Below are 18,097 nucleotides of genomic sequence, written 5' to 3' on the forward strand. Positions count from 1 at the left end.
TTTGGCCTCCCATGGGATTCTTTCTTAGCCCTTCATGGGCAGGTTCCAAGGAGAGAGGTCTTGGCATTCTCCTTCCCACCGTTCTCCTACCCCCAGGAGTCACTATGCCTCTTCCCAGCATGAGTGGGGAGCTGGGACCAAGAGCCACAAGAGGAGAAAGGTCCATGGTCCTCAAGGAGATTGCTTGGCCCCATATCGAATGTGCCCAATTCACCCATCATTGGCAGCCACTAGTTGCCCCATGCCCTCTCGGATGTAGACTGACTGGATCTTCTTAGTCTTGAGGCAGAAATCACAGGCCCAGACAGCTAAAGCTTTGGTGGTCAGCAGCCCATAGGTATCTGTCATGCCAGTACACTCTTGACAGAACCACTTCTGACATGATGCCTCACACAAAATGGCATCCTGGTTATTATTTCTTCACTCCGGCATGCCCCACATGGGTACACCAATCCTGGAGGGGGCTAGTGCCCAATGCCCCACCAGTCTTATTTGGAGGTGCCAAGTTATTGGCATCTGGGGTGCCCCCACACTGACCACCACTGTTCTGGGGGAAACTGGGCTGGTTGCCATTGACAGCAGCAGCAGGTGAGCCCGAATGAAGCTCCTGTGGGAAGGCAGTTGTTGCAGGAGGGTTTAGGGGCTTCCCTCCATCCTGTCCCTGGGGACCAGGGAAGCCAGGGTCAGGACCAGGTAAGGGGCTTCGTGTTGGGGGGCAGACTTGGGAGCCCTCGACCAGGCCGCTGAAGGGGTGAGGGCCCAAAAGGAGCACCTGGCTGGGCAAATCGTTGGGGAAGGGAAGGAGGGCCCAGCTCCCCTCTGGGTGGCTGCCCCATAGTAGGTGAAATCATGGGTCCGAACTCTCCCACAGGGCCTGGCATCATTGGTCGCCCAGGAGGGCTAAAGTTCTGGCCCAAGGTCTGGTTAAAGGGCTGGCTGGGGAAGTTCATGTTACCTGGGGGTGGGTACCCAGGGCCCTGAGGGGGCATATTGAAGGAAGGACCCATTGGATTGGGGGGGAAAGGAGGAGGTTGTCATCGAAGTGGTTGAGGCCTGCCTCCGCCTCCACTACCATAGCCTGGGGGCACCTGGCCTGCCATGCCCCCTTGCACCTGAAATCCACCAAAGGGCACAGGGCTGCCAAGGAATGGAGGAGCTGCCCCCCAATCTTGGGGGGCCCAAAGTCATCCTCAAATGGGTTGGATGCCACCAGGTGATCCACCATGGGGGTCGGGGGTGGTGCAAACTCCGTCAGGTGTGAGTAAGCAGGGCCCTAAGTCTTTGACTTGTGCCGTTTCTTTTCCAGGCTCTTCATTTGCACACCGGCTTTGCCCTGCTTTCTCCCGGTGCTGGGCGGTGCTGGTGGCGTGGCAGGGCCACCTCCTCCCTCTAGCTTGTGGGGGGGGGGAAGGGGGGCGGTGCTGTAGCAGCCATGGAGCAGGGGCGCGGGTCTGTGGCAGTGGCAGTGGCGGCAGGGGGGCAAGGAGCCCCCGGACTGCACCATCTCCCAAAGTGGGGGATCAGGGCCAGAGCAGGCCCTTGGGCAGTACCATCCTGGGCAGCACGGAGGAGGGACCAGGCCCCAGAGCGGATAGGAAGTTCTCTCCCGACTCAATGCCCACTCACCCCCTAATTCTAATTTTTAAGGAATCATTTTCTTCCATGTGTTTTTGTAACTCTTTTTCCATTTGGCCAATTCTGCTTTTTACTGAGTTCTTTTTTCAGTGAATTTTTGTACATTTTCTCATTTTTTTGTATTACCTTCACCAAGTCATTGACTCTTTTTCATGATTCTCTTGCATCACTCATTTCTTTTCCCAATTTTTCTTCTTCTTCTTTTATTTGATTTTTAAATTATTTTTGAACTTTTCTAGACGTTCTTTTTGGGCTTGAGAACAATTTGCATTTTTCTTTCAGGCTTTTCATGTAGCCATTTTGACATTATTGTTCTCTTCTCAGTTTTGTTTTAATCTTCCCTGTCACTTTAGTAATTTTCTATGGTCACCTTCTTATTTTTGCTCATTTTCCACCCTATTTGATTACCTTTCAATTTATGTTTAATATGGGCTCTGCTTCTGGCATTGAAGGGGCACTATCCCAAACTTCTTGATTTGGTGACACAGGGCCTTGCTGTTGTCTTGCACCAGGGCCATGGGGCTTCACTGCTGGCCTGCATCATGGATCTAGAGCCTTATTGTTGGCCTGTCCCAGGGTTCTCTGCCTCCCTGCTGGCTTTCTGGGGTTCAGTGTGCTGCTGGCTTGCAGGGTCACTACCTGTGCTGGACTGTGTTCCTCTTTTACCACAGTGAGAAGACCATTCCTGCTAACTTTCTAAGTTGTCTTGGGCTGGAAAAACTATTTTACCCCATCCTTTTATTGGTTCTGCCACTCCAATATTCATTTTGAGGCATCATTTTGTAGTTGTTCAGAGGTGTATTTGGGAGAGTTCAGGGAAGTTCCTGCCTTACTCTGCCATCTTGTCTCTAACATCTAGAAAACAAATTTCATGACAATGGATTTTCACATTTCCTTTTTTTCTGGTCAAATACAAATGTGGATAAAACTGACTAAATTACCTTGGATATTAGTTTGAGAAAGAAAACTAGTATTTCTACTTTAATATAGAATTTTTTTTAAAAAAAATTGACACTGGGCCTAATTTGGAAGATAATTTGGCATGTCTTATTTTGAAGTTTAAGTTAGGTTGCTCAGGACATAGGCTACAGTGATATCACTGTAATATTCATAAAAATCATTATTAGAAAGCAAATTAACATGTATTTTCTTTTCTTTGAGTTAAAAATTCACAAATTAAATTGCAATGGTTCCACCCTCTTATTCCATTTCTTTCAATTGGCTATCCACCTCTCCTATTGGACAGTATTCCCAAATATTGGTCAATACTAATGGTGCTTCTTTTTAGACAATATGGTGGCCCCCACTCTAAGGTGCTTCATACGCTGATGTTAAACTTAGTGTGCACATGTGATACGCATAGCCCACAATAGCTCAGAATTCTGGAGCTCAAAGTATGTGCCAGCCTCTGGCTCCCCAGTAGTTAGTATGTGTCCCACCATACCTGACTCTTATTTTTCTATTGACATATTCAGTAAGCAATAGAGCCAGGTTTTGAACTCAAGATACACACAAACACACACACACACACACACACACATATATAAAACTTTTTAAAACATTAAGATTTGATAGGTTATAGGAAAGAAGGGGAGCTAAGGGGAAGAAAAGAAAATAAGATCATTGTGTCCAAAACAAACTGCAGGGACTAAATTCTTACTCAAAGAAGAAGAGAAAAAGAAAAAAAAGTAAACTTAGATTCAAATTAATTGAGTTCACAAACAAAAAGAAAGAGTATGGATAAATGGAATGAGTATATATAAGGCACTCATTATATGCAGACACAGTAAAAATGGAAGGATGGAATAAATATACTATGCTTCTAGGGGCTCTGAAAAAACAAGAATTCAAATAATGATTTCAGATAAATATTTATGACCAAATATTATGCTTAAGGGCCCTACAGAAAATGAAAAAAATGCAATATTGAATGTATATACAACAAATGGACCATATTTTTTTAAAAAGCTAGTCAAATTATGAATTTTTGATAGAAAATAAATTAACCACTAAAAATGTCCAAAGTAAAGAATATTGAGAATTATTAAAGAAATGAACTAAAAATATTTTAAAAAACACTAGAAAACAAATCAATGAAACTGAGTTGATTTAAAACAAATAAAGATAACCCCAGAAAACATTTGCTAACCAGATTAAAAATTAGGAAAATAAAATTTAAAAAAATTTAAAAAAAACTAAAGCAGAGAGCAACAACCTCGTAAAGACAAACAACTATGAAAAACTTGAGAACTCTGATCAGCACAGTGACCAACAATAATTCTAGAGGATCAACTGATGAGTCATCTTACCTACATTTTAACCAAGGTGATGAAAGCAAAATGAACAGTATGACTTAAATGAATAATTAAAGAATTTGTTTTGCTTGTCTATGCATATGGATTATGATGGTATAGTTTTGTCTTTAGATTGCATTAGTGAGTAAGAATGATAATTGAGAAATATTAATTTAAAAATAAAGTAAAACTTCACAAATTAAAAGAAATAAAAAGCCAAGTAAAATATGCAAGCAAACCTAGAATTGCCATGTATATGTTTGTTTGTTATCTTTGTGTGTATACAAGTTTTGGTGTTTTTGTACACATACATATTATGCTGTATATTATAAACATCTACTTCTTTACACACACACACACACACACATGCACACACACACCTCTGAATATGTATATATCATATACCCATGCACATACATCACAAATAGAAGACCAGAACTCATGACTAACTTTAGTATTTATTTTTCTTATGATATGCCATCCAATATAATATCAAAGGGGAAATTGACTGTTGGATATTCTTAAACTTTCTAGAAAAAAGTTGTTTTCTACAGATATTGTTTCCTTTGAAGCTCTTTAACACTATTATTTAGCTTAACATATTGATTTTTTCCCCTCAGATGCATTTCATCATAATTGATATCTATTATAACAAGTTCCAATGTAGTAGTATTATTGAGGCTTTACTGGAAGTACAAAATTTAGCTTTCCTACTAAAAAAAGTTAATAAATTTACTATGTTACTTAGTTAATTCTCTACAGTTACTAAGCCAATGCTCCTGATTGCCAGATTTATTTCATTGTAGGATCATAATAATCTGAGCTAGATGAGACCATAACAATTATCTAGTCCCCAGGTCTGTGAATCTGTTTTTCTCAACCTGAGATCTTTAAAGTTTAACTTTTAAAATATTTGTATATATGTATATGTATATTCCAGGCCCAGCATTCTATCCACTGTGCCACCTAGTGGATAGAATGCTAAGTCTGGAATCAGTAAAACTCATCTTTTTATATTCAAATCTGGCCAGAGACACTTACTGGCTGTGTGACCCTGTGCAAATCACTTAATCTTATTTACCTCAGTCTCCTCACCTGTAAAATAAGCTGGAGAAGAAAATGGCAAACCACTCCCAGTATTTCTGCCAAGAAAACCTCAAATGGGGTCGTGAAGACTTAGACACAACTGAACAACAAAACAACAAAACCATCTAGATACAAAATATATTTCAGTATGTTCAGTTTCCTTTGTTACCGTATATATTTTATGCGTTTAAAATATGATTCTGAGAAGTCCACAGGTCATTAGACTTCCAAAGGAAAAAAAAGATGAAAAAACCCTGTTCTTGTACAACTTTTTCATTTTAAAGAGAACAAAACCAAGTAACAGCAAAGTGACATGACTAGACTAAAGACATATAGCTACTAAATAACAGACCCAGAATCAAACAAACTTCAATTCTCTGACTGAAAACAATGGTAATTCTACTACAATAAATACTGCTCTGATAAAATAGAGCTCTGGGATTAATGACTAGGATGGCATTAAATGATCATGTTACAATAAGTAAAGCGGTAACAATTGCCAGGTTGAACCAGACCTATAATTCATCTCTTCTAGTGTTCTAAATCTGCCAGAGGCCCTAGAAGCCTCCTTTATGTAGAAAATGATTGTCTTCCCAAATATTAACTTCAGAAGTAATTCCCCAAATATTTCTTTTAATATTATGCTAAAATCCTACTATCCATTCATGTATCTAATCCTTTCATCAACTTTCAATCTTAGGGCAACTTGCTAGTTTGTTTGTTTTTTCTGACTCAGGGAAAAAATGAATCAATTTAATCTAGTAATGACATTTTTTTCCTCCCACTATCATTTGAGCAACAAGGACCACTGCACCAGAATTAAATGTCATTACCCCTTCCTGTTTTTGATGTGGCACTCCTTGTCTGACACAATCTGTCATGCCCTTTAACACAACATTCTTTTCTTCACCCAGAGCTACCACATTAACTGGTGATCATTATTTCAATCTCCCATGACAAGTGCTGACTTTACATATGATCAGCAGATCACATTCTCCCTGTGACCTAGGAGGATATAATCTCTGCCATTTTTCTCTGGTTCCAAACCATACACTTTATTTCAATGTCCTTTCATGCCTTTTGGATAATACATTATGTCAATTACATCCACAGAAGGTTAACCTGACAATTTAGCCACAATATAGCTGGCCTTACCTATGGGATGATTGATTGAATGCTTGAATTGATTCAATAAGATGTTGAAATTATAAAAAGAATGAGTCCTTTCACTTTATGTAAAAATCACATTACTTTAAAGACTTAAAGTAGACCCACCTTCAAAAGTGCCCTACATTGTGAGTTTTGCTTTATACAGATATCAATTTGTATGTCTAATTTTAAAGATCAAAAGAAAGAGGAGGAGTTTGCAAAACCATATAATCTGCATTTGGCAATCACCTCAAGCTATTTTTCAGTTCATTAAGCTCCAGGTTTTGAGCTGCTCTAAATAAGACAAATGAGATCCTTCTCTTACAACATGGAAAGGATAGTTATTTCAATGACTTCTTTGGCTATTGAGGATATACATTGAAGTTATGAAAGGTGAACAAGTTAACATTTTTGAATATCAATGTTCAACCTTAGCTTTTCATTACTTTAACTATACATGTAAACCATTCCTTTCTACACTTGCCCCCCCCACCACATACATACTTTTGCAGCAACATATTATGACTACTGGCAAAGGTGACTTCTTTCTTTTTCTACATGTTAAGTCGATACAATGATTCAGTCTTTAAGGCATAAATTATTTTTTAAAACCCTTGGGAAATATGACCAGCAAAACTAATTCCTGTTATCTATTAAAAAAACTATAATTGTCAGATCATGAAATACGAAAGTTTAATGAAGCTTAAGAGGTAGGATGGGCCAACCATATGATCATGGACAGATCATTATAGTTTTCTGAGTCTCAGTTTCCTTATTGGTAAAATGGATATTATGATATGTCACCAACCTAGATTTAGTGCTGTAGCATAGCTCATTCATCAAGCCCAATACCCTCATTTTACAGATAAGGAAGCTGACTCAGAAAGTTTAATTGGTTTGCCCAGTAATTTTATTTTACAGATTCACTTTACAGGTGAGAAAATTGAGACTTCAAAAGGTTATTTGGCTTGCCCAGTATACAGTAAGGAGTAAAAATATTAAAAGTTCAAATTCTATCCCCTTTTAACTTTATTATTTTGGAAAGGATACTGTAGAGCTTCCATAAAATGCTAAATATATATGAGCTATTATTCCTAAGACCGCATTTCTTTTTTATAATAACAATAACTTTATTAAGGTTAAAATAAATTGATTAAGTTAACTAATTATATTATTTGGGGATTTTGAAAGGAAGGAATATTGATGACTAGTTGACTGAATTTTTAAGTAATCTGTTTAGCCTTACCCTTTTCCATAGAAAAGCATTTAGATTCTGTATTTTTTCAACAAAATGTCATGTTTATATTTTCCTGAAATAAAATCTACTGTTAAAAATGTTTTCACTACTTTCCTTGAGGTAAATACTGCAGTAGTAGACAAACTTTGCAGAAGCTTGTATTTTCAGGGCAGTCATCTTGACAGGATTTCTTTAATTTAATACAAAAAATAGAGGGAAGTATTTTTTTTTAAGTCTGATCCACAAGTCACCCCAATTACCTTATTGTTGGTTCTGTGTTTCTAAGTCCTTTAGGATAGTTTTAATCACATCCTTGAACTTCCCTCAGGCTCATTTCTGAGTTTTTGACTAATTTTGAGATTTGGGGATGTGTTCCAAGTCTCTGAACAAGACTTTAGCATTTGTAAGGGGCTTGGAAAAATAATATAAAGAGATGTTATCTCATTGCCACAAAACGAAATGGAAAATGCTTAACAAATGTTTGGCTATAAATGATTCTTAATATTTAAATAAAATTCATAATTATTTTTTCTGGAGACTAAGAGAACTTTATGTCCAAAACAATTAGCTTTTGAATCACAGAGCCTACTGAGTGGCCCATCTCCTTACCAATTCTCAATTTGTAAACATATTGAAGCTTTAGGGACTGCAGAACAAGAAATATGGCTTTATGAAGAATAAATCAGATCCGACTAATCTGATTCCCTCTGCGACAGAGTGACAGGCCTTATAGTTAAAACAGGAGCAATAGGTATAAGATCTTTACTTCAGTGAGGCTTTTAATTCTGTCTCATGTGACATTAATTAAGAAGCCTGAAAAGTATCGTTTAGAATGCACTTTTACAGCGTGGGTGTACAATTGCTCAGAAGGTCATACTGAAAGAATAGTTATTAATCGTTGTGTGCTGCCCAGTAGGGTGGGAGTGGTTATTGAGTGATGCTTCTGAATCTGTCCTAGGTCCATTACTATATCTTTATCAGTGACTGGGATGATAAAGGGGAGAGCTTGCTCATTAAGTTCATGGATAACATCAAGTTAGGAGGGGTAAGTGTGTCCTTGGAGGATAAGCTTGAATTTCAAAATGACCTTAAGTTGGAAAAATGGCCTTTAAAAAAAGACAGAAAAAGGAAATGAGAAGCAGTAAACAAAAATAGGATGAAGTCATAGGAATGAATCAGAGGGTGGGGGGAACATGTTTTAACAAAAGGTAAGGGGATACTTGTGTGCTTTTGGAGTAACTGTGAGGAGATAGGGAATGAGAAAGAGAAAGAAAGGGTCCCTTCATAGTTATTCTCAGTATGGCCATCCTTCTGTGGGAACTCCTAGGAGCTTTAAGGAAATGGATTAAAAAGAAAGCTCCTGAGGCAATTTCATGTCAGAGACTAAAGGGATAAAAATCATAGGACTCAGTGTTAAATTTAGTAATATCTGCCATTCTTGAATTTGGCATTCAGTCAAGTTCCACAAAGTAGACTAGAGCAATTATCGTTATACTAGACTAGAATCAGTTTCCTAAATCAGATTCCTAAAGAATCCAGTATTCTTTAGGTTTTTGTTTGTTTACTTTTAGTGCCTTTCTTCTATTGTGTTATGCTCAGGGAAGGATAATTTTATTACCAACCTCCCACTCAACATTCAGGCCAGTATCCCTTCCTTTTCTATTCCAGACAAAGTTGGAGTAGATTTAGCATTGCTAGGCATCTTCCCTATCCAATACCACCTGCTCTCTCCTGTCCAAAGAAGATGTGGAACTAGGCACGTTCACAAATTTTCTGTTTCAGAGCTGTGGATGGGTATAGCTGAAGCAATTTGGAGAAGGTTATACTAGCTGTGTATAGTACCAAAACTGGAAAAAGCATGCTCAGTTAGAAATCTTAAGCCTGTAATGTGGCCTTCTCTTGCTTCTTTTTCTATAAAAATTATCATCTGAGCAATTTTTTCTTCCTTCTGTTTTTGTGTCTTGATGTTTCTATTAGTTTATTTGGTGTATGTATTGATGTCATGACGTGATAAAAAAAAAGAGGTGGACTTATGAGCTCTCACTTATCTATCTTGACTTACATATCTCCTGTCTATATGAGGGAAATATTTATAAAGACACAAAGTTTCTAAGAATTCTCTAATTTTTTGGCTTTTTTTAAATTTCCTTAACCTAAATCACATTTTCTTATTTTCCCCTCCATATTCCCAAGTGTCTATCTTTGATGTCACCAAATTGTATTCTGACTTAGTTTGGAGAACATTGTGAAGTTCAGTCTATAATTGCTCTCATGGTATTCTGTTTACATTGGCTTAATATATTTCTGTTTGTTTGCAACATCTTTATATCTTACTATAATTTGTAATGAGAATATCAGTATAGACATATTGACATTATATTGACAGATATAATTCCTTTAAGAATGCTTCTGTTCCTTGATCATTGAACAAAGATCACACTTTAAGAATACCAACAGCTTATGTTTATAAAATGCTAAATAATTGTGGTTCTTAGCATCCTTTATCCCTTTTCTTCCTATGCTACATCCACTATAGAACAGCAGTTATTTCTATAGAGGACCAAGAATCATTTTGTATTTTTGACTTTTTAACTCATCTCCATGACTTAAAACAGATTATCATCTGGTGGACAACTTCCTATCGATGAACTTCTCCAAACTTGCCTGGGTGTATTCTTAGAGAATAAACACAGTTTGTCACTGAGCCAGGACTCAAACACTGAAACTTGAAAGAACTTTCCAAAGTTTGTTTCTACTAGCATTGCCAAAACATCTCCATACTAGTCTGAAGTAGCAATGTAAGATTTTTCTGGAGAATTGAAAGTCATCATGTATAGAAAATATTTCAATGAAAAATATACATAGGTATAATATAATACCTTACAGTGATAATAGTACATCATAAGTTGCTGTTATGCTTGTCCCAGTTATAGAAAGTAATTTCCCCTTCTGTAAAGGTCTCATTGACTCCTACCTTTTTCTCTAGATGGTGTTTAAAATATGGATACAGTACTACTTATATTAGAAACTGAGGGTTGCTCTTAGTAACCTGTAACTTTTACAGACTGCTGCAGTTAAAGGGATTATGCATGTCCCATAGAACATAAATTGGAAACACAACATTTTAACAGAAATTTGGAGAAGAAAGCTTTTGAACATAAATGTAATTATTTTTATCACAAGAGAACATGGGGAACTTTCACGACATACAGCAGACCTTGGTGTTATCTATCTTTAGAGCGTGGTGTTTCTGATTCATAGTCCTACGCACATTCGTTTTCAGCCTTCTAATTTGGAAGTTTGTTTTCTATCATACCAGAGCTTCTTTTCAAACCCACTGTGCCTAAGTTACTGAATTGTTTTGAGCACATTTCATGTGGAAATGGAATACTTATAATTTAAAATTGTATGTATTTTTTGGTACAATGGAGATACTTAAGTCAACTTGAGGTAGCCCCAAGAATACATATACAACCATGTAAAGGTGCCACCCCTCCCAAATCATCTGGAATGACAAGAAGGTTGAAATCACTTTTTTAGAAAGCAAAAATAAATGTTAACTGCATTGAACCACCTCACTTGGACTTCGCGGTGACAGAAAGATGGGAGAAAAAAGCTTACAGGTTAATAATAAAGCTATCCAGACAATCAGACAAGGAATTGAAAAGAAATAAGCAATCATCATGAAGAGAATATAAAAAGCAATTTTCAAAATTGTGACATTATTATTAAGTACTATGAAGCACTTTATTTTTGCAAAAAGCTGTACAATCATTTCTTCTTCATTATCCTTACATGAATTATGGTGAGAAATACCCTATTATACATTTTTTGTCTAAAGAAGAAGAAGGAACTAAGTTAGGTGCTGTGTTCATAATTCTAGTGAGTTAGTAATTTTAAAAGGGTGGAAAACAAAGACTGAAGTCAATAGACTGAAGCAGTTTGAGATTACAATGTTTTTGTAGCATGACAGAATGTTTGTTCCCTCTATGACATTTTAAAAATCTTTTGCAAAGGTTTAGCCCCTATTTTTTCTAGTTTTGGTTCTGGCTTGTCATCATATTACTAAGGACAGAAAAAAAATAGTTATCTTATAGATGGAAGAAAGTCACCAGATGCCAGCCTCCCAAGCTATGTTTCTAGGGTATAAGATCCCTGGAGGTATACCTTCTAGGGACTTAATACATAATTCTTAAACAAGGATTTATCACCACATTCTACTGACTATTTGGGCCTCCATTGACAGATTTTGGGGGTACATGAATGTGAATGAAAAAATGGTATTTTTATTCATCTCAAACTGAAATTTAGCATTTCTTTCAATTGTGCTTTTTTGAAAATGACATTATTCTACAAAGGGATCCTTAGGCTTCACCTGACTACCAAAGTGGTCCATGACATAAGAAAGGGTTAAGAATCCCCGTGGAAGATATCACTAAGGAAAGGAACTCATTTGGAGGAAGCAAAGCTAGGCAGTCAGCTACAACTAGTTTATTCAACCATTCTTTTCTGGAAAACCTCAGGCTACCAGCCAAATGACCAAACACTCTTTGGATTATTCTAAGTCACTGTTATTGTAACTATTCTCTTCAAATCCTAAACTGACACCAGCAACAACAATACTCATTAAACAGCCACTATTTGCAAGTGCTAATTGAGTGCCTGGGGAATCTGTGTGAGGGATCAAAGAAAGGAAGTTCCTGTAAAGAGGGGGAAGGCGGTGCTAGAATTGTCATGGAAATCATGCCAAGATCAGAAAGAAGAAAAGTGAACCATAAAACTGAAAACTCATAGTTGTTAAATGTTGTCTGAAGCAGATGCACGGGCAAAACCATGCTCAAAAAGTCCAGTGAGGGTTAGATTTGAAGACTGACCTGCTATTATTCAGCTATTTAGCATTAAGGTAAGCAACAAGAGGTAAAGAGGTATTTCTACTTTGTTATACTCAATTTCTTGATAGAGTCACTAGGAAAACTTGTCTTTCTGTCCTTGAAATGAACTCCATATGTTAGCCCCCATTGAGAGGAGCCACCATTTCAACTGGAAGTAGAGAATACAGAATTGGGAAATATAATTTCTATCCATTTTACTGGTAAATATCTCTGTCCTCCTCTTTTTGTTCTAGGACCACAGGATTCTGATGCTTCAGAATCTGTGATGAATTCAGACTTAGTTAAGGGCTATCCCAAGTTCACACTTTTGAGAGGAAGATACTGAACTCAAAACAGAAAGAGAAGAAGCCTCAGAAGTTTACTATGTTGATAGAACAAGAGAATCCCTCACTTTTTCAAGGGCTCAATTTACATGTTCCAGATGGCATGGCAGATTGGGTGCTAGACAAGAACTAAGCTTAAATCTTGCCTCATGTATTTCGAGGTTGTGTGACCCTGGTCAAGTCACCTAACCTCTCCCAGCTTCAATTTCCTCATTTGTAAAAGAGGATGGTGATAATAACACCTTCTTCACATGATTATTTCCTTGGGGTTCTTCATTTTGGTATATTCCTTCCCATAGCTTTGTGCAAGGAGAACCACTCAACTCTAAATCATGTCAGTGTGACCACAATATATTTAATGGATGCTATCTCTTTAATTGGGATAGTCTTTCTAGTAGTGCAAAACACAACCACTCTTTGCCTTTTCCTTGTGTATGACTCTTATCTAGGTCTTCCCACAAGTTCTCTATAGTATTTCAGTCTCTATGCTGACAGCCTTCTAGATTTTCCGCTATTAAGTGGGTACCAGTGAAACTCCTTTAATATATGTCCCATGATCTTGATATATTACTGGCCAACCTCCTTTTATGATCATATATGTATCTGGTTTTTTTTGCTACTTTTTGCATATATATTATTGTGGGTTTAGCCTATTTACTTAAACAATATATCCCTTCACTGAACTTATAATGACGTTCACTTTGATCATTTGTAGACTATAACATTCTCTGGTTAATAGCAATAAAGTATTACTGGAAGAATATTGGTGTGAAGATGAGGTTTTTGTTGTTCATTTTAGGGAGAAATATTGTTGAGGGTCCCATGCAATTTATAATATAGAATCCAACCCACTGTTTTCTTTGTTTCAATTCTAGACCCTCTTCATTGTCTATCTGTAATGTCTGTCCAAATATGTGTACTATTATATGAGATCAAGAGAACATTCCTACGACTTGGACATCATATTCTGGACAATAGATACTGTTCATCTACATGGATTTTACTTTTGAGTATATTCAAGGGCTTGGTACAATCATCTCAATATCATCTACACTCTAGAGTAGTAGTGTCAGGCTCAAATAGAAACAGTGCCTACTAATCCATACATCAGGATCCCAGTGGGATGCATATTAACTTAGTTTTGAAATGTTACATTATATATGCATTATTGTATTTTTATTCATTTTGTTAAATATTTTTTCAATTGCATTTTAATAAAGTTTTGGTTGTGGGTAACATGTAGCCTCTGATCTAGATGATTTTACTCTCTGTAGAGAATAATTCTTCCTTTTAGATTGCATATTGCACATCCTGAATGAACACTACAGATAGTTTCAGTGACCATATTTCTACTTGCTTTATGCTTCACTATATATTAATAATCACAAGATCATTGAACATTTCTCTGTTAAAATTCTGTTGTAACATCTCTTGTTAACACTACAATTATCGTTAATTCTAGCAGAATATTACAATCTCGTATCATATTAACATGTGCTTGAGCAAGATTTTGTCACAAAAACAAACAAAAAAGACTTTGTCATGTGAAAGTCCATGACAAGTTCCTCTACTAATTAAAATGCTTTTTAAAATAGTCAAAAGGAGCAGCTAGGTGGCACAGTGGATAGAGTACCGGCACTGGATTCAGGAGGACTTAAGTTCAAATTCAGCCTTAGACACATAACACTTACTAGCTATGTGACCCTGGGCAAGTCACTTAACCCCATTTCTTAGCCAAAAATAAATAAATAAACAAACAAACAAACAAACAAATAAATGAATGAATGAATGAATGAATAAATAAATAAATAAAATTAAATAGTCGACAGAGGAGAGGTAAGATGGCGGAGAAAAGCCAGGGAGTTGCCTGAGCTCTCTTCCAGTTCCCTAAGAAACAATGTTAAATCAAGCCTGTAAACAGATTCTGGAGTGACAGAACTCACAAAAAGACAGTGTGTAACAATTTTTCAGCTTAAGATAACTTAAAAGAACTTCAGGGAATGTCTGCCCCACTTAGGAAAATGGAAAACACAGACCAAAGCAGATAGTGTCCTGACAAGCCAGTATTAGGCTCTTAGCTACAGCACACATCAGCAACCTTGGCCTCTGTGGTCCTGGCTCAGCAGGCCAGGGGCAAAGAATGACAGCTGAGAGGCCTTCGACCCCAGTGCAGAAGGCAAATTTCTAGTACCAGATCTCCCAGCACAACAGGTATGACTAGGCCAGGCCACCACAGAACAGTGGGAAAGCTAGTAGCACCTGAGGCCCAGATGAGAAAACCGGTTCTTCCACAATTTATAAGATCACAGTATTCCCAATTCCTCAATTCCCAAAATCAATGCCAAATTAAATTAAATTTTTTTGTTTTTATTTTTTAATTTTTTATTAGTTTATTTTTAGTTTTCAACATTTACTTACGCAAGATTTTGAGTTCCAAATGTTCTCCCCATCTCGTCCCTATCCCACCCCCTCCCCCAATCTGCCCTTGCCTCTATCATCCCCCGATCTAGTCCCCTTCCCCCCTATTTTCCTGTAGGGTAAGATAGATTTCCATACCCAATTGAGTATGTCTGTTATTCCTTCCTTAAGCCAAATCAGATGAGAATAAGATTCACTCATTCCCTCTCACCTCTCCCCATTTCCCCTCCACTCTAAAAGCCTTTTCCTGTCTGTTTTATGTGAGATAATTTATCTCATTTATCCCATTCTATTTTTCCCTTTCTCCTCCCAGTATAATCCTCTCACCCCTTATTTTTATTCTCCAGATATCACCCTTTCTTCTTCAACTCACCCTGTGCCCTCTATCTATGTATTTATCTATCTATCTATCCACCCATCTATCTAGCTATCTGTACATACACATAATTTTTTCCCTCAAACTACCCCAATACTGACAAAGGTCTCATGAGTTCCAAATATCATCTTTCCATGCAGGAATGTAAACAGTTCAACCTTAATAAGTCCCTTATGATTTCTCTTTCCTGTTTATGTCTTCATGTTTCACTTGAATCTTATATTTGAAAGTCAAATTTTCTATTGGCTCTGGTCTTTTCATCAAGAATACTTGAAAGTCCTCTGTTTCACTGAATATCCATTTTTCCCCTGAAAATTATACTCAGTTTTGCTGGGTAGATGATTCTTGGTTGTAATCTTATCTCCTTTGACATCTGGAATATTATATTCCAAGCCCCCTGGTCCCTTAATGTAGAAGCTGCTAAATTTTGTGTTATCCTGATTGTGTTTCCACAATACTTGCATTGTTTCTTTCTGGCTGCTTGCAATATTTTCTCCTTGTCTTTGGAATTCTGGAATTTGGCTACAATATTCCTAAGAGTTTTCCTTTGGGGATCTCTTTCAGGAGGTGATTGGTGGATTTTTTCCATTTCTATTTTACCCTCTGGTTCTAAAATATCAGGACAGTTTTCCTTGATAATTTCTTGAAAGATGATGTCTAGGCTCATTTTTTTTGATCATAGAATTCAGATAGTCCAATAATTTTCAAATTGTGTCTCCTGCTTTGTCTTTTTTTTTTTTGGGCAATTGGGGTTAAGTGATTTACCCAGAGTCACACAGCTAGTTAGTATCAAGTGTTTGATCTGAGACTAGATTTGAACTCAGGTCTTTCTGACTTCAGGGCCAGTGCTCTAATCATTGCACCACTATGTATCATGATCTGAAAAGGATGCATTTAATATTTCTGTTTTTCTGCATGGTATCATGAGGTTTTAATGCCTTAATACATGTTCAATTTTTGTGTAGATGCCTGAGAAAAAAAGTGTATTCCTTTCTAACCCCACTCTGTTTTCTCCAGAGGTCTACTATATCTAACTTTCCTAAAACTTTTTTTAAACTTCTTTCTTGTTTATTTTGTGGTTAGATTTATCTAGTTCAGAGAGGCAGAGGTTGAGGTCCCTCACTAGTATAGTTTTGATATCTATTTCTTCCTGTAACTCTCTGAACTTCTCCTCCAAGAATTTAGAGGCTGTACCACTTGGTGCATATGTTTAATAATGATATTACTTATTGTCTATGGTACCTTTTAGCAGGATGTAGTTTCCTTCTTTATCTCTTTTAATAAGAACTACTTTTGCTTTTGCTTTTCTGAGATCAGTATTGCTACCCCTGCCTTTTTTTTTTTTACTTCAGCTGAAGTATAATATATTCTACCCCAGCCTTTTACCTTTACACTGTTTGTATCCCTCTGTTTCAAATGCGTTTCTTGTAAACAACATATTCTAGGATTGCGGTCTTTAATTCATCTGCTACTTGCTTCTGTTTTATGGGAGAGTTCATCCCATTCACATTCACAGTTATGATTACTGCCTGTATCTTTCTTAACATTTTATTCCCCATTCCCTCATTTATGCTTTTCTTTCTCCTTTTTTTCCCTTTCCCTCCTCACTAGAGTTTTGCTTTTGACCACTGCCTCCCTCATTCTCCCCTCCCTTCTATCCCCCTTCCTTTTTCTTTTCCCTTTCCCCTCCTACTGCCTATATGGAAAGTTGGGATTCTTTACCTAACTGAGTATGTTATTCCCTTCTTGAGCCAAATCTGATGAGGGTAAAGTTCAAACAATGCTCATCTCCCTTTTTTCTTTCCCTCTACTGTAATATGTCTTTATGCCTCTTCATGTGTTGTAATTTACCCTTCTCTTCTTCCTCCTTTCCTCTTCTCCCATTACAATTCCTTTTCATCACTTCCTTTTCACCATTTTTTAATAATCACTTCAAAGTCAAATTAAACCCACCCCATCTGTGTATGTATATCCCTTCTAAATGTCATAATAAAGATATAATCCTCAAGAGTTATAAGTATCATCTTCCCATGTCAAGATGGAAATGGTTTACCCTTATTGAATAATATGTCTTTTTTTCCCCTTCTTGTTTACCTTTTTATGCCTCTCTTAAGTCTTCATCTTTTCATAATGGAAGTCTGAAAGTCCCCCATTTCATTGAATATCCATCTCCTCCACTGAAAGATTATGCTTGATTTTTCTGGGTAGTTGATCCTTGGTTGTAATCCAATCTCCTTTGCCTTATGGAATATCATATTCCAAGCTCTCTAATCTTTTAATATAGAAGCTGCAAGGTCCAGCATAATCCTGAATGTGGTTCCATGATATTTGAATTGTTTCTTTCTGGCTGCTTGCAGGGTTTTCTCTTTGACCTGATAATTATGGAATTTGGCTACAGTATTCCTTGGCATTTTCAATTTGGGATCTCTTTCAGAAGTTGATAAGTGAATTCTTTTCATGACTATTTTACCCTCTGGTTCTAGAAGCAATTTTTCTTAATGATCTCCTGAAAGATGCTGTCCAGGCTCTTTTTTTTTTTATCATGGCTTTCTGGTAGACTAATAATTTGTAAGTTATCTCTCCTGGATCTATTTTCCAGGTCAGTTGTTTTTCTAACTTCTAATATTCTTCTATTTTTTCAGTCTTTTGACTTAGTTTTACTGATTCATTTTATTATTTTTTAAGGC

At 36.9% G+C, this 18,097-nt stretch overlaps 1 pseudogene; it reads right to left on the reverse strand.

Moving 5' to 3' along the window:
* Positions 1 to 210: 210 nt before the first annotated feature.
* Positions 211 to 1,330, reverse strand: LOC114023013 (annotated as a pseudogene).
* Positions 1,331 to 18,097: the final 16,767 nt, after the last annotated feature.

This window comes from Vombatus ursinus, unplaced genomic scaffold (genome assembly GCF_900497805.2).
Source record: "Vombatus ursinus unplaced genomic scaffold, bare-nosed wombat genome assembly UNPS02014816.1, whole genome shotgun sequence".
NCBI lineage: Eukaryota > Metazoa > Chordata > Mammalia > Diprotodontia > Vombatidae > Vombatus > Vombatus ursinus.